The 25,888-nt window shown below is 35.4% G+C and overlaps 1 protein-coding gene and 1 long non-coding RNA gene across 2 annotated transcripts in view; one reads left to right on the forward strand and one right to left on the reverse strand.

Moving 5' to 3' along the window:
- LOC139969644 (uncharacterized) overlaps positions 1 to 1,602 on the reverse strand; it is a 49,122-nt gene extending 47,520 nt beyond the window's left edge. Inside the window, exon 1 of the mRNA XM_071974781.1 lies at positions 1,372 to 1,602. The gene's annotated coding sequence lies outside the window, so the exon portion shown is untranslated. The remainder of the gene's footprint in view (positions 1 to 1,371) is intronic.
- The window catches only part of LOC139969646 (uncharacterized), a 335,050-nt gene that overhangs the window by 282,646 nt on the left and 26,516 nt on the right, over positions 1 to 25,888 (forward strand). The window lies entirely within an intron of this gene.

Consider the following 25,888-nt stretch of genomic DNA (forward strand, 5'->3'; position numbering starts at 1 on the left):
TATTTTACAATATTTTAAAATCAGTAATTTGAGATCCAATTTGAATCGTTCGTTGATCTGTTACAGGATTATAGTACGTACAATTTTGCGTTTTACCAATACTTTGTATTAAAAACCTTCTTAATAACTTTATTAACAGGGAGCAGTCCACGGTTGTAATACTACCGAGAATACTACCGAGGTAAATTATGTTAAAGTCTTTAAAAGAAATACACTAAATGTTTTAACGTAACACAATGCCTTCATGCCGTTTAATTTACAGGTATTGAAGTTGCCACATGTGGAAAACTTGAAGAAGGCAAACGTTTTTCGAGTGCATCTCGAGTGCATCCATACTTCTATACATACAATATCTGAGTAGAATGCTGAATTCAAATTTTGAAGAAACACAGAACAGATTTGAAGTTGAAACTATAGCATCACACTGTTGTGCCTCAATTAACTGTTTTGGTTAAAAATGTATATATTTCAAATGAACATTTCCTTAAATCAAGAAGAAAAGTTAATGAAAAGTTCACTAGAATGAGTACATCATTTTACATGTAAACAGTAAATTTGCTATGAATTTTACTTTACACCACAATTACATTAATACTACATTGTAAACCGTACCATATAGAAGCAGAAACTGAGCAAATAGGCTACACTAATATAATCTGCGCAGCAACCCCGACCCTTATAAAGACATTACGAGAAAGCAATAAATGCAAGCCTCAGAACTGTAATTTTAGTATATGTTTCCTTCCTATCATCTGGGGTATTTCATATTACAATTATCTCTTTGTATCAACAATAAGCTTGGTTCTGAACTCGATTTGTATTTAAGTTTTTAGTCATCATAATTTACAGTGACCAAAAGAAGGCAACATGTAGTATGTTGGTATATCAAATAAGCAATTGTTAATGACTTGTTCAGGTTTCGATATACCAACTGAAACCAATCATTGTTAGTTTTCTTTTCTTGGTTTTCTTTCTTATCATTTCCATTATTAGTTCAAACATGAAACATCTAACACATTAAACGGTATGCTAACCTGATAGTAATACACCATGATAAGTGATTTACTTGTTATTAATAAATAAAGTGTTAGATATTGCCAACACGCACACATATTCACCTTGTCCTACACTTTACCTATAACGTATTTCTTCACACGGAGAAACAGTTTTCCAAAATTGTTTTTGGTTGACCTAGTTAACTATAATACTTGTAACAATTCTTAAAGTGCAAAATAATTCAACCGGTTACAATAGCAGCGTAAAGAAATGAGTGAAATTTATTGACTTTTTACTGTACTTAATTGATTATATATAGGTTACAAATTATGTACTGTAAATTAATATTAAAAGAATGGAAGGATATTGGCTTACCTCAAACGAGTTTGATTTCTCCACTAGACTTAGACAAAAGAAACTATCAAACTAATATGTTGTGTTTGTTGTTTCTGGTAGCGTCTACATCAAAAGTATACCGACCCCGTTTTTATCGTTGTAATTACCAGCGGATGCGGGAAAAAAGCGTAAGCACAACTCCAAGAAGAACACGTCTTTGTTTAACGTTGTCTTATTTGTTAAATCTACTGAAGGAATCCCGTGGAAACAGTTTAAATGCCATATAAATATCGCCACAGTACGGACGTGGGTAGATTACGGTAGCTTTCAAGTTTCATAGATAATCATTTGGCTATACGGTTTATTCGGCTGTTTTGTGCCTACGGAAGTTGAGTTTATTGGGCCTCCTGTAATATCATATTTTGATTTGTTTTTTAACTGTTTCTACTTCACTTGTTAACATGGTTATTAATAATTCTACGGTAAAAAAAAACTGTTTAACTGTTTCATTTATATTCTCGTCGAATATACGTGTTTGTAGTCTGTGTGGGAGTAAATCAACCTACTCAAAGAAAGTGGATATTTAGGAAAAAAGACAAGATTAGTCTGAAAATGTTGATGAATAATGCATACATGGTAAAATTAAACCAGTCAAAGAAAAAGAACAACCGAGTAGCAAATAATATTTCTTCGTAAATTTCTATTTTTAAGTATCGTTTAGTGGGCAATATCTTTTATTTCTGGGGTGATCTTATGGAAACGCCTACTATGACGTCTGTTTCTGACCTAATTAAGTATATGTCATTATTTTACTTTTAAATATACGGTGCCCTCACCAAGAACATTTTGATAAAACTTATACAAAAGCATTCATATATGATGTTTCATTCATTTGAGCAATCGAACGTCGTATGCATTTTTTTGGTTGTCCAATTCAAATTTCTTTTATATGGACACACCCACTTCTGACACCATCAACAACAACATCTTGTTCAAACTAGCTCTGGCGGGGTATATCGCATCTCCTGGGTAGAACTTGATCTTGGCCTTGTATCAAATTTCCCTTTCAAATGGTAATGAATAGAGAAAAAAACTGCACGTAAATATGCACTCATCAATGAGGCCACTTTTGTCTTTCGTTGAAGATTAATTTGTTTCTTTGATTTTGTATTCCTTTCAACCAACCCTCTGTTATCTTTTAATTTTCCAATGTAAATAAATGTTTATGCTTAGCCGCTTTCAACAGAGCACGATGCATTTTTACTTTTATAAATATTCTAATAAGGGTATGATGCTCACAGTCAGGAAGCTTTGCTTCGCTGCTCAAGGTCAATATCTAGAAGGATGAAGGTAATTGCATTAAATCATATTGCCGCAACACCCCCCGCTCCCCCCCCCCCCCCTTCACACCAAAAAACTCGAATGAATCACGAATGGCGCAAATGAATTAGAGAGATATATTTTGTTGGTTACGAGTGTTAGGGTAAGATACTTATGTGAGTGATTGGAAATGGAAGTTCTTAAATGATTTTATGTAATGAAACGTAGGCTGTGTAGGCTTAAATATGGGTAAATTAACTGATAAGTTGTTTTTTATGTGAATATGCCTTCGGATTTACATTGCACAGAGACTGCCCTAATGCAACCTCACAACGGTACTGATAATGTTACCGCAATTCACACATTTCTTATTAGAGCTTGTTAAAAGGAGTAATTTGATTACAAAATCAATCAACATGGCCTTTCTGGCTATAAATGCTAACATCTCGTAGTACAATGAGCTTATAGTTGGTGTATTTTATTAGAAAGGCACCGTCACCTCAATCAATTCATTGTATTCAAAAATCAACCTTATATCAATACATACGTTTTTGTTAGTTTACCCAACATATGTCGCAAATCTGCAAACGTTATTTCGTTATTACAGATGCTGTGACATGATAAAGACGGTGGCAATTGAAGCAATGTAGCCTTATTAGTCGGTATGGTTCGGAGTTCGATCCCCGGCCGGGTCATAGTAAGGTGGGTTTTTTATCCAGGAGCAATCTACGTTTTTCACATCTGAAATGACTTTCCAACTAAGATGAAAAAATTCAAAATTTGAGTTAAATGTTGAATTAGAAGCCACCCGACGTGTAAGTTGTAATCCATAAGCTCTTGCGGGCTTCTCTCACATTTGTGATCGCTTAAGCGTATACTGCCTGATTAAACTACATGTAGCATGTGCTTTGTCAAATAATTTACCACTTCATTAAAAGTGAATGCCGGAAGTACTAGCATATAAATATCGATAGAAAGTCAATATTGTGAGAACCCTCTACGGCTCTGTCGATATCATGAGTAAGAAAATTTGCAATGAGCAAATATTCCTCGCAAACGTTTTTTACATATTTCTTGCCTTTGTTGCCAATATAGTTACAACACAAGCATCGGTATTAGGTTTGTATGGTTACAGATTTCCCTGAAAACGTATCCTTTTGTGAGGCAAAATATTTAACCAAACGCATAAATTGGGTGCTGATGTGTACATGTTGTCCGACATTGGTTATATGAGAACAGCATGTTTACGGAATATTCACGGGATGCCCTTGCCATTGATAAAATAGCTATAATGATTCCGATAAAATAAAGTACGTTAATCTCAAAAATAACAACTGTGGCGTATGATATTTAAGTAATGTTACTATGTCTTCCGAACTGACAATAATTCATCCCCCACCCCCACCCCTTACCCACCCCCTACCCTACCCTAACCCAGCCCCAACCTCCTCCAAATTCCGTTCTTCAATTGAAGCAGAAACCAACATGTGTCATATAGTGAATGTTGACAGTGGAGTTGTTGTGGAACATAACAGCTCCCTTGTGAGACACATACGTAGCTGAACAGAAACATTACGTAATCAGCACGATGGCGTGGGGGAACGGATACAATTGCATAACCACTCCAGAATTAACCCTGGCTAATGTAATGATGCAATCACACTTGTCAGTTTTGTCGACTATTTCGTCAAATTATCCTTTGTAAAGTGTCATTAAATCTGCCAAGTCCTCCGGTGTTAGCAATGATAACGTGTCATTCTCATGAATGACTGATATCGATTTCCAAGAAACCTGATAGGTTTCGTAAAACTAACTTTGAAGAAGATTGACACGTTTTCATAACTTACCACCACCAATAAGCTTGATAGGTTCCACAGTGAACTTCACATCATCTTTCCATAACTATATTTTCATAACTATTCCATAGTTATTTCAAAACTATTCCATAACTATTCCATAACTATTTCCATAACTATCGCCAGTGCATTCTAATCATGAGGTCCCCGGTTCGAGTCACTCCAAGATTAATGTATGTCGTCTAGTTACAGAGTTGTTGACAATTGACAATTCATAATCATGGACGTTAAATATGAGTGTAAGAGACTGACTTCGGTCAGCTTGCGGCGTCGATAAGCCAATGAGGCTGCTTCGCGAGTTCCTGCTTGCAGGAGGATCTTAAATACATACAAATACATACATACTGAAGGTTGGCACGTTCCATACATGGCATTCAAGAGACATGATATTGGTTTCATAACTAATGTTACAAACGTTGTTCATGATATACATTGCCCAATGTAATCTTAATACGTTTCATACTGTAACCCATTTTTATGGAATGTAATTAGTTTCAACTAACTTTGAAGAGACATGACACAAATTTTGAAGGAGCATCATATAATTCATATCAGTATAGCTTCAAGGAAGTTTGATACACTGTCTTCATTTTATAAACGTGGTAAGAATCATAGCAAACTTTTAATAAGCAAAATTAAACTTTTTAATTGATCTGCATTTGTTCTATGAACAGCTTCGAATATGAATGACACGTTTCAATAATAACATTACCCTATTTAAGTTACATGTTTTGCAAATGTTTGTTTGCTAATGTTTGAATGTTATGCAATAACTTCATTTTTCCTTATGGGAGTTTCGGTGACAACAGAAAAAGTTAAGATGTGAAGTAACTATAAACTTTACTTTCCCTAATTAGCTCATTTTTATCTACTTTAATCACAATTGTATCAAATTGTAGATATTTTTATAGAACGATTTTTCAAGATGTTGTCGGTCCCTAAATGTGCTGGCAATGGGCCGCGGCCCGGGTCCGTTTGCCTCGACTTTAGTCCATTATTGCACCACGTCTATATAGGCAGCTGAAGCTCTAAACTTGACACGAAATTGCAACATTCCTCTACTCAAAATGAAGGTGCATAATTAAGTGGTGTATATATTTATGTGTGTATATCCTGTTGCGAATGTGAGTCATTAATGCTACATTTTATGGTAATTATTCAACTTTTTTAATTAACTAAAAATAGATAATTTCATTTCCTTCTGTCACAAGATATCACCACCCGGAGCCCAAATTGTGTAACAAAGAGTTTCATATTTTAGGGGGAAAAGGTAGTTTGATCGGTGCTAAAAAATTCCTCCTACACCTTGTTAAATATGCAATATGGAAATATTTTGTTATTGCTATTTCCGTATTTTGCGAAGCTTCAGATTATATTTACAGATTAAAAGGATTTGCATTTTTTAAAAGTTACGGTTTTATGTTAATAAAAGCTTAAAACAGGTAATTTCTAATTTTGTAATCTTTAAGTGTCATGTAATTTTATAAAAAAAAGAATATTCCATTTATGTAATAATAACCAAATACTTTCAATACAACGTGTATAAATTATGTTTTTGATATGAGGGCCAAGCTAATAAGAAGTGGCAGCATCAAAAAGGGAATATTCAGCCTATAAAAAGGATCATAATTACTGTATTTGAATATCTAGCATATGATTTTGGCTCTTCTATGTCTGGCCCAAAATTTCTTTGAATCATGTCAAATTTGTTTATGAATTCTAGTCTGTTTTCCCTAGTTGATTAACTTATATGATAATTATTTGTATGTTATTGTTTCTTGATTTATAATTAACACATTTCCCTTTTGAGCAGCTATAGGGAAACGAACTTTAAAATTATTAAACTAACGTTATAGAAAAAGGCCAAGAATTTTATTTGAAAACGTAAGCGTCTAGGGGCGAAAGTAGGAGTATGGGAGTCGGTGTGAGCCTAAGGGTAATGAGACGTAAAGAATGACGTATTAGGCTACAGATTTGCACAAGGATGTACATGAGACAACATAGCCCATCCGAGTGGTGGAGCTATAAGTTTATATATAGGAATATGAAATCATTCTATCGTAGGATGAATATTGTTGGGCAGGGGTGGGGGTTGGGGGAGTGATACGCTAAAGATATGGAGTACACATACAGCCGCACAGTGGTGATACGGACATATGTTTCTCTCCACTGGCCCATTTTATTGAGCCAATGCTCGCCATCTTGAGGTCATAGTAAGTCAATCGTAAGATTAATATACAGTAAACACATATATAAATCTGGTAGGTGTTATCAGCCTCAATAATCTTGATACGTAAGACTCATTCTAAAACTACTAGTTCAGAATTATTCGGTAACATACGGTACAAAAAAAAGCTGTCATGTTGTGCATTTTAAATGTGAATGTTGTGAATTATAACTAGGAAAGTAGAGCCTACGATTTAATGAAGTGCATCTTACGGGACAATGTGTCCAGTCTAAGACATGGATCATTAACATCACTTCCGACATTCTTTCCTGCAATAACTGCTGTGTTTTCTTTTAAAAGAAGTTACAAAAACCTGATGTTTTGATCCTAACAGGATCATCGGAGATTCTGTTAGACCTCGACTCCCTACCCGTTTCTGTAATTGCTATTACCCTCGGCGAAACCCTTAAGCCCAATCCCGTGTCTAACAGTTTTTTTTTCTTTCATGGAATTGATATTAATAATGATGAACGTTGATAACTAAGTGAATTTTACCAAACATCCGAACAAAGCAAAACTGATTAAAAAACTCAAATGGCTTGACATTAAAAATTAATACTTGGTGTCAAGTCTAACTGAAAATATCTGAAGATTTTTTTCTTAGCTATTTTAGTAAGACGTTAACGGATACGTGTAATGTGATCGTGAATGTGACGTAGACCATGCACATCTGAAAAAATCTGACTTGTTAGGATTCATGTTTAGACTCCCTTTAAAGGGAAACGTCTTGTAAAAAAATAGAATTTTTTAATTCAGTAAAAATCGGTACTTTTCATACAAAAAAAAGAAACGATATCGAGAAGCTGTTTTACGTTGTTATATTGTCATGATCTTGGTCCGAAAATATATTCAGTTCTTCAGGTTGACCTTCAATTTGTTCGTCGCATAGATTGCAATTGGTGTGCAATGATCTATAAACTTGAATCGGCCCCTCGTATGTATAGGATTTGTCTCCCCCTGTTTAGTTAATAGTCTTGAAACGTACGGGAATAAAGAACAAACGAACACAGTCCCTTTAATCTGTTTCGCCCATGTGAAACTTTTGACGGGAATTTTTGGCTAGAAGGTAGAGGTAAATGTGTGATCAGTCAATTAAGCCTGTTCAGCCCGGACGAGCATGCCGTGCGGACTCTGACACCTATCGTAAGATACTGTATGCATGATTCATGAGATAGCAAGGCGACCTGACTGCGTAATAACCACACTATATTCGCCATCAAAACTACGGGTGCTCCTTTTAGCCATGTTAATGTTTGCCATGAGTTGTAGTCTATTGTTTCCTTTCACAAACATTTGCAAAATCTACTGCAAATGTAATAAAAGTGAGAAACTCCTCCAATTATTGTTTTTTTTTTCATTTTATTGTAAGCAATTTTTTGTTATCGTTGTTTCTAATTGCATTTAGGAAGGAAGCATCTGACAAGCTGACATTTTTGTTAAGTAGACCGGAGCCATCGATGTACGACCAAGAATATATAATGATAAAATATTTCCATTCTTTGCTAATATTGATAGCTAATTCAACAAGATGCAACAAGTTGCAATTAAGGAACGTCGAGGTTGACCCATTTCTATGAATTCATATCAGCGTGTGACGTATAATTGTACCAAATCTACCGAATATTAATCTATATATCTAAATATGATTGTATTTGACGAGACTAGGACACGGTTAGTTCGCCCACAGGTGGTTTTAATATTAGCATTAATCACAGTAAACTTGAAAATAAGACATTTCTTACATTTTTTTGGTTTACTTCAGCATTTCAAAATGATAATTAATTAGTCCAGAGAACGAAAGTTAATTAGTCAATCAACTGAAGATGTTTTACTAGCAAATAAAAATATCTCTTGAACCAAAATAAACACAATGAAATGCCAAGCTAATTATAATTACTGCAATAGGAAATTTTGATGTCCTATTGGGATGCGTAGAGACTACAACATATACGGTATATACTTAAGTTTATTTCATAATGGTTTTTAAAGTTGACGATTTCTTCTTGACAGTTCGAGTTTCCGTTTTTTCCCACCGAATGGTCAGTCTTCTGTAAGCTCTCCCCCTGCCAACCACTTTACTTCCATCTCCATAACATAAGCAATGAACTACTATATCGGTCAGGTAATCACATACAGATGTACCTAAATGCCAAGTTTGAACTTTTTTAAGGTGCTATGCGAACACTTTATCGTACATACCCTGTTCTGCGACATGATTTTGAAAATGTCTTTTGGTGTCAATTTTTTATATACAAAAAGTCGATATCAATTAATACTGATATCCTATGCCAACGCCCTTCACAGATTGACTTTTCAATTTCTATAATTGTATGGATCATGTTTTAAGTATTTCCTTTTTTGTTAAATTTCATAGTCAAGTTCAACATGAATGGAATAATTGAGCGCATGCACAAGTTGTTGACTATATTGTCAAATTACCCAATATGGAACTTGCCCTCGAAGTTGATTAAAAGTGTCTCGATAAAGCCTTCAAATGTCAGATTTGGCTCCAAATAAGCCAACCCAAAGTTCATGATAATTGTTTTTTTTTTGTTTTTTTTTTCTTCATCTTTTTTTCTATTTCCCTCGAGTTAGTATTATAGATCATGATGTAACAAAAAAATAGTCAAGTTTCAATCACATTGAAAGTTACAATACCGATATTTTAAGTAAAACTATGAGATCACAGAATCATGTAATGTCCGAATATCAAATCAGATGATAAACATTTTCACGCGAAACCTTAAAAGAAAAGTCCAGGATAAAATTTCTTCTAAGATATTGACAGTTGAAGTTGCCACCTTTCGTACCATAAGTGAACTTGGAGCAAACAGGTGTGACGTCATTGGTGCACACTGAAAACAAATATTTTATACTCACAATTGGATGCATCCATAATGTGAATGTACCATAGGTATTGGTATTTTATAAACTTTATATCCCCTTTAGACAAACTAGTAACCCTATACAATCCAAGGTCAAATCAACAGACTGAAGAATAAAGAAAATACAAAACATTATTTGTCAGTGTGCAACTATGACATCACACCTGTTTGCTACAAGTTTACTTTTGGTAGAATATCAGAAAATTTCAACTGTCAATATTTAAAAAACGGTACATAGGAATTGAATGCAAATTTCACCAGAATGCTTAGATTATGTTCCTCTTTAACAAATCAAAAAGAAATTTTGTCGTGGACTATTCTTTACATTCTCTGGAATATCTCCCAGATTAGCTATACATGGGACTTAAAACAAATGAATAATATATAGGATAATAAAGAGTTGGGTGTGTGGGGAAGAATAATATGCTGTATAACCCTAAAATCTTGTTGAAGTGTGAGGCAATTACCGTCAAATTTACCAAAATGATATTCATTTATTACTTAAAACTTAGTATATATTTTATTTAGTTGACATTCCGGCGTCACCTATACTTTTTTTCGACAATCATACGGTATCAATTAGTTATCTCATATGCCTTCACCATTTTGAAATAAAACGTGACCAAATTTCGTTTAATGAAGTGCCAGTTTTGATGACCTTCGGCATTGAAAAACAATGCACAGAAAATTCACCAAAATCTGCCCAAAAAGTTGCATATTTATTGAAGCCGACTGCGTGAAGAATGTTAATGGAATTTATTACTTTTAAGAGAATCAGAATGAGAAAGAAAACCAATCAATGTTCCTTTTCTACTTAACACATAGCATTTTCTTGATGAATGTGAAAGCAAAAAATGTCTTATTCATATAGCTTCGGCCAAAAAAAAGATCCGTTTTTGTCTCTCCATCTAAACCTTTATACCAAATATGCCGGGACAACTCACTTTTATTACCCGAGGGACAAATTTTGTAAAGGTAAATATCAAAATGCAGTAAGCAATAATCGGTTTATATGATTTCATTTCACCAAACCTTAAGTTAAAAATAATATCTTAAACGCAAATTAAAATACACATTATACTGTTTGTTGTTCGATGTTAAAGAGTTGATAGCTGCACGCTTCTTTAATTCAAGTTACCTGCTGGCATAGATAGTCCCTAAAGATACCGGAGGAAAGGTTGGCTAAAGGGAGTATCCGTCAACTGACCTTCAACAGTCATAAAGATATACAACCACGTGTATGTGTGACTTCAGACAAAAGCAGAAACTTGAAGACTGTATAAAGTCAACTTCAAGAATACCTGTGAGAGGCATACACAACGATAACAATATATTAAACAAGAATATATTAAATTTACACAATCTGGGAAAAAGTTAAAAACCGAGAAATAAGAAAAGTTTCAGGTAATACAGTGTGGTGTTTCAACTATACAGCTGTAAGTGATTTGTTAGGCCAGCCAGAACATGTGTAGGTCTATACTAGTTTATGCTTTCTTATTTCTATTTTTTAATTTGTAAAAAGAAAAGCTCCTCAACAAAATCTGCAAATTAGCAAAATGAATGCTCTTTACATAGCGTCTTATGAATAATGCCAAAAAACGGAACGGAAAGTTTAGAATAAAAGCCAGATACCTAGTTTAGCCTTTCTATCATAATTCAACAATAGTGACTTGGGTACGAGGTGAGACGAGAGATATCAACTAAAGCAAAGAAAATGTGAGAAGATAGATTTTTTAAATCGAAGAAAAAACATCAATCAGCCAGCGGGCAACAGAACATCTGTACTACCCAGTTGAAGTGAGTCCGTGTTGGTACACGTAAACAGGCAGAGGGTGATTGTAATCGTACTAGACCTTATGGCAGAGGGTGATTGTACTCGTAATATACCTTATGGCAGAGGGTGATTGTACTCGCAATATACCTTATGGCAGAGGGTGATTGTCTCCGTACTAGACCTTATGGCAGAGGGTGATTTTACTCGTACTATACCTTATGGCAGAGAGTGATTGTACTTGAAATATACCTTATGGCATGCAGAGGGTAATTGTACTCGTACTAGACCTTATGGCAGAGGGTGATTGTACTCGTAATATACCTTATGGCAGAGGGTGATTGTCCCCGTACTAGACCTTATGGCAGAGTGTGATTGTACGTGAAATATACCTTATGGCAGAGGGTGATTGTACTCGTAATATACCTTATGGCAGAGGGTGATTGTACTCGTACTAAGCCTTATGGATTTATGTACTCGTAATACTAGTGGATTATAATTGTACTCGAACTCATGCTGTTGTACTCTTACCACAATGCTGCAGTACCCAGTTCCGTGCATGATATAAATTTACTCGACACAGTTAAGTTGATACCTTTATAAGTGATGTATTGATTACATCTTGTTTTCAAATGCCTGCAATGATGTAAGCAACACTATCAACCTTCCATAAGTACCGGTACCGGTCATTATGTCATATCCAAATAGAGAGAGAGAGAGAGAGAGAATAAATCAAGATAATTCCAAGTTAAACAGGTGTTAAAATCGGTTTGTTGTAGGATTATGCATAATAGATGAGTGTCCTCTGGTTTTTTTTTTATGGCAAGTTAATTATTTTTGGTCTGGCTTGGTTATTCTCTTAGCTCGGAGAGCATTCGTTAAATACATCTTGCGACACTCTATATAAATAGATAAGACAATGCAACATATGTTATCCTTACTACAATATAAACTATGTGTGTGTGTGCATATATATATATATATATATATATATATATATATATATGCAATGGAGGTTTTTTAAAGTTTTTTCACTGTTCTTGATTTTCCAACTCATTACGATTTTCATTTATATATATATATATATATGCAATGGAGGTTTTTTTAAAGTTTTTTCACTGTTCTTGATTTTCCAACTCATTACGATTTTCATTTATATATATATATATATATATATATATATATATATATATATATATATATATATATATATATATATATTTATATATTATATCTGAGAGAACAGATGCTATAGATGTAGCTGGTTGAGAGCATAAGTATATTTACAAGAGAAAAGTGAGAGCAATGGAAACTGCCCAATTATATATTACGTTGATACATCAAAGTCATACTTTTTTTTCAAGAGCACAACAGTAGGAGTAGGAGGAAAGTATGTGTCCCCATATTATGAGTACCAATACAGGTAGAAGTACAAAGCTCTTAGCACGAGTACAGACATTGTTGTAATAATATCTATATCATAGTACCAGACTACCAGTACTGTTTTCCTATTTTGTCGTATTGAATTTTTTGTTGCGCTTAGGGACTGACATATATATGTGATAGAATAACAGTTAATCCAGCCGCTTTTATAGTTACGAGCCAAAATGGTTTAAATGGACATTTCTTTAAAAAAAAAAATTAAAAAGGAGAAGTTAAGAAGTACAACCGTGACTGACAGCAGCTTTCGACATATGAAACATAAATTTGTACATGAAACCATCCTTTAACATCTTCGAACACTTCTGTTTTCAGAGACAATATCAACTTTAAATTCCGTGACTTTTCCACATGTCAACTCTTCTTAGTTTTCAGAGGTATAATTATTGGAGCGAATGTAACCGTAAATGCAAACAAGTTCGCTTTAAGTGCTAATGTAATCGATAGGGGTTTTTTTCAGTTGTTTGTATAATGATAATTACCTGAATTTGGTGAAAACCTGTCAAGAAAAACACATTATTTTTTTTTTGAAACTGACATACATATACACACTTCCATTGACAAGAGTTTACACAACTTTGCGATAAATCATGCATGAGCCGCCGTGGGTGAGAATATCCATGCGATCATAGTGAAAATGAGGTAAGTGTTGACAGATCTCAGCTAATAAAACAAAATGGTACAGTGACATGTTAATGCGTCTGTTCATAGGTATGATCAAAAATCGGGCAAAGAGTGGGTACAGTGAAGGAAAAGAGCTTCCCGCATCATTGAAAGTATCCCCGCAAACACTTTCTACCTCCTCTTCTCCCTCCTTCCCTCCCTCCCTCATGCCCCCCCCCCCGCTGGCTACGCCACTGCTCCCTCCCTCATGCCTTCCCTCATAACACGTTTACAGAAACGTTACGCATAATTAGAATTATAGCGTTGTTGTTATAGTCATTTGCTTAACAACAAGACGTGACCGAAAGGAAGTTTATTGTTACTTTATCGTCACCTACCTTTACCTGTTAGTATCAGAATGCTAAGGAAATGTTTAACATCACGTGTACTGTATAATTGAGGGACAGAAAGGGACAATAGGGTATCATTATCATCTGTTTGTTCTATTTACTTCGGTGACAGAGTGGCAAAGGAAATGTTAATCATCACTTTGTACTATGTATTTGAGTGTCACAAAGTCAAAGGAAATGTCTATCATGAGTTTCTATTATGTATTTAAGTGTCACAAAGTCAAAGGAAATGTCTATCATGAGTTTCTACTATGTATTTGAGTGCCACGAAAGCAAAGGAAATGTCTATCATCTGTTTGCACTGTAAATTTCAGTGACTATAGTTGAACTTAATTCTTTTATTGTTATGAAATTCATCAAATTATAACGAACTTCTTTCTTTTCGTTTGTTAAATATTTACACTGGTGTGGCAGTGCGGCACAAGAACAACTATGTATATGATTTTCACGAAAGCAAAGGAAATCTCTATCATCAGTTTGTACTTTGTATCTAAGTGTCACGAAAGCAAAGGAAATGTCTATCATTAGTTCGTACTATGTATATATTTGAGTGTCACAAAAGTGTTTATCATCAGCTTCTACTATGTATTTGAGTGTCGTGAAAGCAAAGGAAATGTCTATCATTAGTTCGTACTATGTATTTGAGTGTTACGAAAGCAAAGGAAATGCCTATCATCACTTTGTGCTGGGTATTCCAGTGAGAGGAACAGCACGTTATACATACAAACACCCGGCCTGTTTGGATTCCCATGATATAATATTCTATAACACATGTAAATTCCAACTATAGTTTAACTCAATTCTACTACAATTGAAGGAATTTATGTAATTAACCTTCTTCTTTTCGTTGGTAACCATAAATCGTAATCAATATTTTTTTCTCATGATTAAGTTTACGGACCTCGTCGTGAACTTACATTCAAATGTAAAAACTAGAAGAAAATTGATCATACTCTCAAAGAATTTGATTCAAAAACAAACCTAATGTTTTTTATGTTTCTCGTCATTTTCTCTGTGATCATTGCGTAATATCTACTCTTTTCTTGGGGATGGTGGTATATATTCGAAATAGAACATTGCACTATATAGTTGAAAAAAGCTAACTGAAAACTGCAATGAATCAGTGTTGGTTGTAGTTGTCTGTTTGTGGTAAGGATTCCTGTGTGTCAGTCTTCCATTATTAACCATGGCAGCTAACAATCTGACTTATGTAAGTATATGTATTTCCTTACTAATTAAAAAACACATGAAAACTTCTCATTGAACCATATTGAATTTTATAAGAACCGCATGAGCTTAGCGCTACAGTCATGCATGTCAGTCATGCTACTGTTATGCTATCGCTGGAATGTAAGGGGGATTGGGTATAAGGCGTAGTTGTGGAACGAAGAATGGTGGAGGGGAACACCCCATGTTCCAACCTCAAACAAAAGCTCAATAATATTTATTAGTAAAACCTTGCCTTTGACCTGTTGAAGGATACACCAATACCTCCCCCCCCCCCCTCCTAATACATGGGAAATCTACGGTCAAATCCAACTACCAAAGACTGCTAAATGAAAATGTTTTCTAAACAGCAAATTTTTGACTGTTCTTCTCTATGCATTGGTCAATATGCAGCACGGTCTAGGCTTGGACATGAAAAGTAGCCGTGAAAGGACCCACAACAGCAAAACATTTCCATTTCTTAACTTTTATTTTATTAGGAAAGTGAGTAGGTGTGAATTTTTCCTTTAGTAATCTGAAATAGCTTTTTATAATTATATTTAAACAAAGATATCGTGCAACGGTCACCGTTCGACACATATGTATAATCAGTGGAAATAAAATGAAAAGCAAAAAATAAAAGTAACATTTTATAAAGAAAAACGAATTTTTTCTTTAAACTGTGTTAAGTTTCGTGACATTAATATTTTGCAACTTATAACGTACAATCATATATACTACTCCTAAGATAACAAATACGTGACTTTATATACATAAGTATACGTTTTTATGTATTTTGATATGGTTTTTCTTTTGAGATGGGAGGCCAGCAACTTCAACAAAGAAATCTAAAAAAAACATCAAATCCATGAAAAATGTAGGTCATAGAGAATAGTTCCATGTTATTATTTGTTATATCTGTTATTTATATGTCTGCGGTACTACAACACAGCCTATACACTAAACTACCGTGTCTGTATTAAGAAACGGATCTAAGTGTTTACTTTCAAATTTAATAAGAAAAGAAACAAGCAACTGAAAACACATAGAACGAACAACCCGCGGAACCTCTCTTTTACCCTTAAAATAGGATTAGTCTGCAGTGATTAAATTTGACGACCGGTGATAGAAATAAGGTTAATTAAATTAAAGGAACATGTGGAACAACCTATAGAACTACCAAACAGACATTTTCGATTTCTTTCGGATGATTTGTTTATAATCTCCATTCTAATCTCAGTGCATGGGAAAGGTATAAGTATCTAAAAAATTGTATAGATTGAAAATTGCGGTTATGTTATTTTGAGATTGAAATGTGAAATTTGTGACGTCACAACAGAAAATAGTAGTGCCTACAGTTACAAGGTATAGATATGATAACGAATCGCTTGCTTGTGAAATTTCGATATTTTTGACGTCACAAATGTCGATATTTTTGACGTCACAACAGAGAATAGTGCCGAATCGCTTTCTTGTTTCTGTAACGCATTCAAATGATTTTTCGTGTTTTATTTTTCATTTAAACTTTTTTTACCATTTACTTGTTGGCAAATCTTTCCAGTGTGCTTGTCTAACGCGTGCTGTCTATACGGACAGATTAATTACCAGACGCTTAGTCTATAAGCTGTAAATGTCATGAGAACTTTGTGTTATGATCGAAGTATGAAGCGCTTAACTTTTAAAAGTTAAATGTTCTTGTCCAGTCAGTTCGGTTGAACTGGTCGCTAATTTCAAACCAGTCAAGTAGTGTATAATAATAAAATATTAACCAGATATATGAATCCGCAATGCATGGCCTACAGTCTTAATCAGGCGCGGATCGAAGGGATGTGGGATGTACAACCAACCCCCCCCCCCTACACCACCCCTTCCAAACCAACACAGAAAATTAAACGTAGTTGCAGTAGCAGTGGCCTAATATACAGCCTACAATGCCTCAAAATGCACCATTACACCTCAAGATTGAATTTTTCTGCCTTTTCCGGCAGTCAGAGATCCTAAGTATTCAACATATATTTATAAGTTACAACCTTAAATAGTCGAAACTTCTTCAAAAATTTTTTAAACGTAGCAAATTATATAGCACTATTTTGAATCTAATTAGCCCAGCCCGTTTTACACAAAATTTCTCAACGGGGAGAGTGACACCCCTCCGCCCGGCCTTCATTTAGATAATTCGATTGGGCACCGGTACCTTGCAAATTACAAAATAGTAACTCACAGAATCACTTCTCACGTACTAGGAGGTATACCCCCACGATCGCACGTCAACGGCTGCGCTGGGCTATTCTCGTAAGCTCATCCATTACACTGATATTTCAGAATGCGACTGAGTCATGAATTCTTTCCCTCTGTTGGTGTTCCAGTGAACTTGTGACCTTTACCCTCCATTTTTATAATTATTTCCATCATCACGTGTATTATAATGGTTAAAATGATTGTTTCATTTACATATTTTATTTTTATTCTACTTCCTTTCCTTCTTCGTGATTGCATTATTTGCTGTCATATTGCATCCCTTCAATACAAATGAAATGAAAGATGAAGGGTATGAGAATTATAAGTGATTGATAATTACATTAAGGTATTGCGGGTCTCGAATTCACTCGCCGAGCAACGAATCAATGCCATGGATGGTCAATTGCCACGAAATAAGGATATTAATCAGTAGCCAGATATAAGACTAAGTGTCCGTGTTCCTACCACTATTGGCACAAGTATGGTTTTCTCAATTTCTGTTAAATTTCGACAGAAGTAATGATAAAGGGTCAGTTAGGATGGAAAGATGGTGCATCTTTAAGATGAGCGGAACCAAACTTATCCCCCGGGTATCCTAATTAATTACGGATCCTATAGGGATGTAGCCTTCCTTGACTTTATCCCCCTTTATGTCCCTCTTTATCCTTCCTCTACCCCCCCCCCCCCATCCCGCATCGCACACCTCGTCATGCCTGGAAAACCTAACCGTATAAGGTAGTTATCATCACAAGCAACGCAATCATCAATTGGTAAATAAAAGCTATTCATCAATAGGTTTTCGATGCTAAAGAAACTTTACTAAAATTCTTAAAAAGTGAAGTTGGCCTTTATCTTATGTATATTATGTCAAAAAAAGAGTAAAAATTATAAAATATGGAATTCCTCGTCGTCACTATCAGTTATCAGGGGCGGATGCAGGATTTTTGACAGGGGGGGTCTGACTGGTCCAGCCGCGCCTGATCGAAAGACTATCTAAGCGGAGCGCCACCATCGGTTGGCGCGGAGCGTACCAGAAAATTTTTGGCTTCACAAACCCCCCCAGATGGCCGGAAACGGCACTTCCCGAGTATTCTAAGCTGCATGTACCTAGCCTGAAAATATGGATCTCATGTCTGCAATTTCTCAATTGATGAGAAAAAAACAATCTATGAAATATGGTAATACATATCAGATGAGTTGAGATGATACAAAAATCATAATGCCTTTAGCCACCAATCCCCCTCCCGTTCCGTCACCACTGTTTGATGCAGGGCCGGATCCAGGATTCTGGAAGGGTGAGGGGTTTGGCCTCCAGTGATCCTAGGGTCTAAGGGGAGTGGGTTTCCCTCTATCCATTGTGAAATTCTTGGATATTTAAGTACAACAGGGAACCCCCTTCAATTTAGCCATTCAAAGCACCTACAAAAACTCACTCGAAATGTATCTGCATCAGTACGAGTTAGCTAGTTTTATTGATGATCTATTCATGGTAGATTGGAGAGAACAAACGCCGTGGATGTTTCTCAATGAACTTTCGGACCACTTCGTCAGTGTCGATATGAGTGTTATAATACGTGTTCATGAGAACAAGAGCTGTGGGACGTTCCTTGCCATTGTTGATCGGAGAACAGTTTTATGCCTTCTCACCGCAGAAAACGATCTCTCAAGAAGAATTCGTCGGCGCATCCTATGCAGCCTACCGCTCTGCCACCTCACCGCCCAAAACAATTCGAACACCACCTCAATTTTGAAACTTTTCGGTCTGAAAAATGAGATTTATAGGCATTTTTTGCACGTGTAGCACGCGTGCACACTATAGTTCATTTGACGGAAAAGACACACCTGGCTGACTTGTAAGGATAACCGCCCTTCTGACGTCCTACATGTTTAAAATTTGCGTTTAATTTAATTATTTTTTCTCTCTCTCTCTTTTTTCTCTTTTTTTTTGGGCCAAGAGCAGGGGGGGTCCGGACCCCCTGGACCCCCCCTGGATCCGCGCCTGGTTATAAGAAATTTATTAAACCAAACTATGGGTATCTGAAGATAATAAATTACACTGTGATGTTTCTATTTCCTTCCTTTCCCTCTTGAACGTTTCAAGTTTTAGTACTATTTATACAACACGTTTTCGTTTTTAAAACAGGTAAAATTGTTATTTCTTGGACTAATTACGATATATTTATCAAGTTTTTGCATATATCTTATGCTAAATCTGGTAATGAATTCACACAATCGATCTTATATTTACATAATTAGTATATAATGGGATAAAATGAGGGTTTATTAGGTAAGTTCACTCGTCTGGCATGTGATGGGATCAGGCCGTATATATCAACACGTATATGATGTTTGTTTTGAATAGTTTTTGACAAGCGCATTATAACTAAAGGAAAGACTTGTATTTTAAAATTTAAAGACATTATTAACATTATTTTATAGGACAAAGGTTGTCTAAAAGTATCATCATTTTCAGTTTGTAGTTCTCATGCAATTAGACAATTCATGGCATTTTTACCGAACACTGTCGCAGGTACTTGTACAGGATTTCAAATGTGGGGGAAGGAAGTTGGGGAATTCCGAATTTATTATTTATGGTGTATAAGCATGTATCTTATGGACAGGCTATATAGACGCGTCGTTGAATGAGACTTCCATGTATGGTGTCTGGCGGATCCCCTTCCTCCCCATCCCCCCCCCCCTTACCCTCCAAAAAAAAACACAAATCATAGTTTAGAGGTCAACTGATGCATTCATATTTAGATTACATACACGTTAGGACTATAATTAGGTCCAAACTCAAGATTGTGCTAATGAATAATACAGTCTAATTTCGACCTCCCCCTCCCCTCCCAACATTGTACGTCATTCCCCCGAGTTGAAAATCCGGATGGAGGGCATCCCCCTCTCCTTACGCACGCAGTGCCATATTCTTATTAAGTTTGTTTTTTAACTTTCTGTCGCCAAGACAATGTGCATATTAGCATTACCTGTATATGTTATGCGAAAAAAGAGAGGAAAAAATGAGTTTTCAAATGTCGGACGTATTCTTCATTATGTGAAAAGATAGCTATGTATAAGTTTAATCTCAAGTTTGTGAAACTTATTGACATATGACTTTAGTACCGTATATCCTAAATGTTTCATTTTTCATTAATTTACTTTTACAAAAGAGTAAACATTTACTACAAAAGGTTGTTAGAAGGGCTCACGGTAGTGTTACTGCAACGAAACAAAGTAGCACTTTTTTCCCGTTGAAATCATTTCTTTACATTAAGTAAAAAATTCGTTTCTGATTTGCAAATTACAATTTTCAGACATTAAATATACCATCCTTAAAAGCATCAGATATAAGAAACTATAACGTTTGAAAACCCTAACAAAAGGAAATCAGTGTCACGCACTGCCGAAAAAATTGCATAATTTTTAAATTATTTATTCCCGTTTGATGCGGTGAGCGTACATCTGTGACGGTGCATCGCCTATATATGCAGGCTTAACTTTAGAAGATCTTTGATATAAAGATTTATTCAGGACATTGAGTCAAATCTGTCCAGTTGTTTTATGTTGATTTTTTTTTCTTGTGTATGTGCGTGGGCACGTTTGTTTTTTATTCTGACCGAGGACTTGAACAAAAGAATTCCATGTCCTCGGTTATGATTTCTAAAGAAGTACCACGTCCTCCCAAGAATTCTATTGTTAAGGGGTATTATTTAGATTAGGGTAAGTGGATTTGAACAATGGAAAAAAACAATTGGGTCCTCGGTCTGAATGTAAAAGACAGCTTTGTGCCTGTGTGTTCGTTTATGTTCTGTCTCACTTTTTTTCTTGCTGTTTTAAGGTTAAAAAATAAACGAAAGGAAAAGAAAAAATGTAGCATTTTTTTAACCTTCAAATTGAAAAGATTTACGTTCAACAAATCAGACGTGACGGTCCTAGTTCCTCTGAGACTTGACATCTATCAACTGACAGAGAGTGTGAGCTTTCTTGAATATTATTCTTATTTTGTTTGGTCTCAAGTTTATGTAAAGCTCGATGAACCGTAAGATTTTCAAAGCAAGGTTTTTTACTTAACCAAAAAGGTCTGTAACCTGAGATGGGAACCTTCTTAGGGGTTGCCCAGAGAGAAAAACGGACTTGTAGGAAGCTTAAAGTTGTATGGGTTATGAAAAGCTCTGCAAACAAAGTATAGGCTGTTTTACTTCCATTAACTTAATTAATTTAACTTTTGTATCTCACTCAAGATCAAGCCTTTCTCTGAATGCAGAATAGTTATTTAACAAAATTAAACGAACATGAAAACAATAAATTGAGTACTCAATTATGTTTTTTCACCAATATATTGATAGATTGTAGCGACAATATTTTTTTGTATATAATCACAAGGTCGCCACAATTCCAGTGCAAAAGTTTGGCAGGACTGAAAAAGTTATAATTTTGGTCAAAAATTGAAAAAATCATAATTGTATAACATTACAAAGTTGTCGAATTTGTCGAAATTGACACTCGATATTCGATATGTCGATATTCGACATTGTCGAATTGTTCGACAATTTGCCGAATTTGTCGGCCTCACAAAATCTTTTGAGCCTCTCAAGGGCCCATATGAGGTTCTCAAGCATCTTTCATGTATCGTTCTATGAAATTTTAAGGCTTAAAGAATATGAAATCATTCAGTTATAGAGATTAAAATTGAGTAGTTCAATATGTTTTTCCACTAATAAATAGATAGATTATAGCAAAATTATCTCTGGTATATAATCACAAGGTCGCTCCAAGTCCAGTGTATGATTTTGGCATCAATTGAAAAAGTGGTGATTTTGGTCGAAAATTGAAAAAATCATAAGGGTATAGCCTTTACAAAATTGTCGAATTTGAGCCAAAATATCAAATTTCTCAAAGTCGGTCGATGTGCTCTTTTGAGCCTCTCTAGGACCCAGATGAGGTTCTCAAGCATCTTTCATGTGTCGTTCTATGAAATTGTAAGGCTTACAAAATTGAAAAAATCATAAGGTATTTCGCATATTTGACAGTTGACAAAGTCTATGCCGTTCCAAACTTTGATTGACGAGAAATCCTATGTGGCGTGTAAGATACTAACTTGCTGATTTAGTGTGTGTGACGGTGAAATGATCGTCACCTCTTTGTCGACTGATCCCATGTTTAGAAATACTATCCCCTTCCTTGGCAAGGATTGGCCAGATACCTCACGACCATGATCTTTTGGGAACGGTAAGACAGGCGGAGCGGTTAGAGAGGGGAAAAGGAGGGAACCAAGGCTGAATATGATCGCCGCACAGAAACATCAAAACAAAACGGAAAGCTACGTAGCACCTTGATATTCACGCGTATTGTCAACAGTATAAATTCGCAGGACTACTAACTACTGAGGTAGTAATACGCAAGCGTGTATTCGTATGACATCAAATTGTGTGCGTAGTGAACTCCCCTAATGTATTATAAAACACAGTTTGCTCGAGGGCATGCGTGAAACACGCATATTACGCACTCAACAAGTGTATTCCATTCTCCTCACACCAATAGACACATTCAACTGGTAACTAACCGCTATCAATCCACCAAGGGATCTTTTCATATAGCCTACACACTCCTTTGTAGCAAATATTCGCGGAATTAGATTTTATGACGTCATTGATGAAGCAAGGCCAGTCATACGTGTAGGTTTTACATCAAACATTCGTGCGTAGTTTTTTGCTCCCTATATCTAGCTCTGACACATTAATTATACATATACCATCCGTGTTATAAGTTATTTATTACTATCACCTTGGGTCACTTTTACCACCCGATCGGTAATTATTTTTGACACCATAATCACAGACTTTTCCCCTAAAAGGATGAAAATCACGGGCTTTTTCTCTCTTTTTTAACCTAATCATAAAAGTCCACAGGCGATAACATATCTGCAGCCATATATAGTGTTTTGCGTTTATTTATTTATATATATATATATATATATATATATATATATATATATATATATATATATATATATATATATATATATATAAATATATATATATACATATGTATATATATATTTATATATATATATATATATATATATATATATATATATATATATATATATATATATATATATATATATATATATATTTATATATATATTGCATGCACTTGAATATATCCATTACCGTAACTACCTGCTTCTAATTGCAGCCGATTACAAGTTGGGTTGGAATTCTGGACGGATTTGAGGACTTTGCTTATAATTTCTGTAAATCCGGCCGGATCTACCGGATTCACAAGTAACTTTTACAAGGTTTTTTAGCTTTTTTATCATTATTTTAGTTTACTAATTAGTATTTCAAATCACCATAGGGATACACTAATGATCACTATTCATGCGGACTTCAACATTAAAAGCTTTAATAATAAAAAAACTTCATGGCTTCATACCCCGTAACCTATTAACAGTAAGGTTCTTATAAGGTTCCTTATGGGAAGTCCTTCAAAGGATGTTTTCATTGTTAAACGTCAGCCAGAGAATAACATGAAAGAATACGTCGACTCCCGGACGGATTTTTGTACTGAATCCGGCAATTCCGGTATCCGGCCGGATTTTAAATTCCAAATCCGTGCTCCCCCACTAGTGAGCATGTTATAGTACCCCCCCCCACCCCCCTACGGGCACACTCATTTTCAAAGGAATTTCTCTTTGTTAACCATCACCCACTGAATAACTTTAATGTAAGGTAAAGAACATGGAGACTTTTTCCAATCAGCCTTAACCCCCCCTCCCTCACTCCCCAACCCCACAGCCGCTAAGCAATGGTTCTAGGGTGATGGTTACCAATGAAGGCTGAATGGATAATTCAGTCGGTAGAGGCAGCGGATCGGTTATCCTAGGTCATTGATTCTAATCAACTGTTATCAACTGGATTTGCAAAAGCGGCGCTTGACCTGCATCGCTCAGGTTTTATTAATCAATCTAATCAAATAATCAAGCTGAAAGTGTAACGGTCATTTACATCTCAATATACTGAAAATGTCACGAAAAGTTAATCATCCTAAACGTTCGGACTTCTCATAGCTACGTGGTTCAACTATTAAAGAGGCTTTCTCTTTTAGCTAACAGAACTAAATTGAGTTTGATATATTCATCAATACATTCCCACTTGTTTGTAGAACGTAGGACAGAAATGGCGTTCATGGAAAGTTTATATAGGTATACAGGCCTCATTTTAAAAGGTGGGGAAAATATTATTAAATTGCTAGAATTGTTTAGATCAGATACCGATGAAAGGAGCATAAAATGATTCCTTAAAAAAGTTCCAACCGATACCGAAGATGCTTCTTACCTTACTGAGCATGTGTCACTGTTTTGAAGTGTTAGAAATATTGCAGCTTACACCCCTTTTACGGTCGTCATTATTGCTAGTTTTGTATTTAGAAACTGAATTGCGGTAGTGCGTCTCATTTCAGAGCTGTTGTTACATATACGATCGACCCCCCCCCCACCCACCTTGTGCAAGCAACGTCTGAAACTAACCCCAGGGCAACACCCCATCGTTTATAATAATCCTGACTCCGGCTCATGTTCCTATTTGCTTATGTAACTGCTTCCATTAGTATCTCTGGTACAGCTTGTATTTCTGTCCTTGTCTACTGCTTTATTTGTCCACAGTTTTTAAAGTTAACTTTGTACGGAAGCTTAAAAGTGCCATCAACATAAGAAAAACTTTGTCCCATAAGTTGACATTTTTCAGTAAATTGTTTAGATAACAAGATAATATCTTATCAAAATTCAGAAAAAAATGTTGGATTGCTCAGTTGCATCAACTGAGCAATTGAAAAATTTTCTGCAAAATGTTTAATTGACAACTTGTCGTGCCCGTCAACTCACGTATTTAACAATTTGCAGAAAATAGTTGAAAATAGAAGAGATATGGAAAACATTCTTTTATATTTATATAATGATTTACTGTCTTCTTTGATAGAAGCTCTGCAACCTCGATACTCGCCCATATAGGACTTAATTCACAAAAAGAAAAAACAACTGACAATTCATAGGCCAGCCCTGTGGGTATCTAGCATGTGTCGGGTATCTAGCATGTGTCGTGTAGGCTGTCTGCCACGTGGCCGTTGATCAGTAAATAATTTCAAGTATATGCTATAGGATATGTCCACTGGATTTTTACTTAATCCTTTAATTTCTGCAAGAAGGTCGCTATGACGCCAGGACGAGGTAAAAGATAAATTGAAGGCAATGACAACTGTGTATTCAAAGCAGCATTGTACCGTTTTGATCTCATAAATACAAATCACTTTTTAATTCTCTCATGAATTTCTGCAGAACATCGAATCTTGAAAAAAATGGTAACCTGGAGACTGGAGTCAGTGAGTGACATCATTAATCTGGAAGACTCCAGCTGGATGTAGAACAAGTCAAGCAATACATTCAGGTCAGAAAGTAGCTCCCATTTTAATTTGTATTTATTCCATTCCCGACCAAGACCATTCTCTGGCGACGTTACAACTACTGAACACACTCTCTCAATGAGTTTCACCCCTGGCCCCCCACCCAGACCCCACACGTCTAAGGGGCTTACTTTATATAT

Source organism: Apostichopus japonicus, chromosome 7 (assembly GCF_037975245.1).
Source record: "Apostichopus japonicus isolate 1M-3 chromosome 7, ASM3797524v1, whole genome shotgun sequence".
In the NCBI taxonomy this organism is placed as follows: Eukaryota; Metazoa; Echinodermata; class Holothuroidea; order Aspidochirotida; family Stichopodidae; genus Apostichopus; species Apostichopus japonicus.